This window comes from Chrysochloris asiatica, unplaced genomic scaffold, assembly GCF_000296735.1.
Source record: "Chrysochloris asiatica unplaced genomic scaffold, ChrAsi1.0 scaffold00059, whole genome shotgun sequence".
In the NCBI taxonomy this organism is placed as follows: Eukaryota; Metazoa; Chordata; class Mammalia; order Afrosoricida; family Chrysochloridae; genus Chrysochloris; species Chrysochloris asiatica.
Window position 1 is genome coordinate 12042914 of NW_006408577.1, and position 1648 is coordinate 12044561.

A 1648-nucleotide genomic window follows, 5' to 3' on the forward strand; every position below is an offset into this window, starting at 1 on the left:
ACTTGATGGCACCTGACAACAACAACAACCATAGGGAAGCAGAAGGACAACTGTTGTTGCATGGAAGAGATTGCAATCATTGAGATGACACAAAGTATATGATTTATTAACTGTAAAACTGATGATATTGTCTGTAAACTCAATTGACAATAAAAAAAATTGGGTATATATACACACAAAATGCACTGGACTCCAAAGAAGGTTTGAACTGCAAGGTTGATGGTTCAAGCTCACCAGCTGCTCCTCTGAAACCCTATACAAGGTTGGAACAAGCTGGATGGCATTCAACAACAACATATATATAAAATACTACTGTAACTGATTAAGTTTTGATCAAGGGAGCAGCCCGCCTTGTATGAAATTTTTTGTCCAGTGAAGAAGACGCCGAGATGACGATGTTGAAGGGTAGCTTTCATTGCAAACATGCAGGCAAGGAACTCAGAAGGACAAACTTCAGATCAAGTTCCCCCAAATAGTGCATTATTTTAATTTTAATACATTTTTAACAAGGAAATTGTACACATCCATAGAATTCCAATTAACATCCATGGAGTTGCAGGGGGAACTAGTGTCTGCCTTGTTGTTGTTAAATGCCTTTGAGTCTGTTTGGACTCAGCGATCCTGTTCAGGGTTTCTGATGAAGGGCTTTGAACTGTGACTTTGTGATAAATGCCTAGGGGTGTGTTTTTCAGGCTGATCTTGCATGACCAAACAAAAGCAGTTTTAACCACTTGTCCTATATTTTACCACTTATCCTATATTTTACATCCTATATCCTATATTTTACATATTTATCCTATATTTTACATAAAATATCCTATATTTTATGTATTTATCCTATATTTTACATAGATTTAATCTAGAGTCCTGGTGTGGCTCAGTGGGTTGATGTTCTGATCACAAAGTTGTTTGAACTGCAAGGTCAGAAGTTCAAATTCACCAGCTGTACCTGGGAAGCCCTAGACCCCGCTCGACAGTGCTTAACAACAGCAAGAATCTCAGATTAGCTTCTGCTAGAATTCTTGTTTCCTTATTCTATAAATGAGGTTTGTTCATTATATAGTATTGTAAGGAATATAAGCAAGAGGGTGCCAAGAGGAGTGGCCTCAATTTCATCCTTTTCTTATATACTGGCTCATCTTGAGATACACAAAATTGTTTTACATCTCTCTGCGTTTTTGAGTTCAATTGTCATATTTACTTTGTAGTTCAATTCTTAGTGGGAGGTAGGGGTCAAGCTTAGCAGAGGACTTGCATACTAAGATGGGTCTAGTTTGAGCTTGGCAACCAGACACTAAGAGAGAAGGGAAGCATTGAAGACAATAGACGATAACTCTAGATGCTGTTGTTGTCAGGTACGATTGAGTACGTACCAACTCAGAGCAACCCTCAGTACAACAGAATGAAACCCTGCCCAATCCTGGGCCAACCTCACAATCTCTGTTCTTCTGTGTTTACCTTTAATCACATTGTAATTGTTTTGATCATAGGCTCAACTCCCAGATCCTCTGTTCTTATAATTTTATTCTGTGCTTAACTCATTCATTTGTCGACTGAGTTCAGGTTAATTCTCCCATGTACATCATTCTGTAGTTGTTATGTGTTCTTGCTGGTTCTCAGTCCACAGAACTTCCTTTAGGATGTTTTT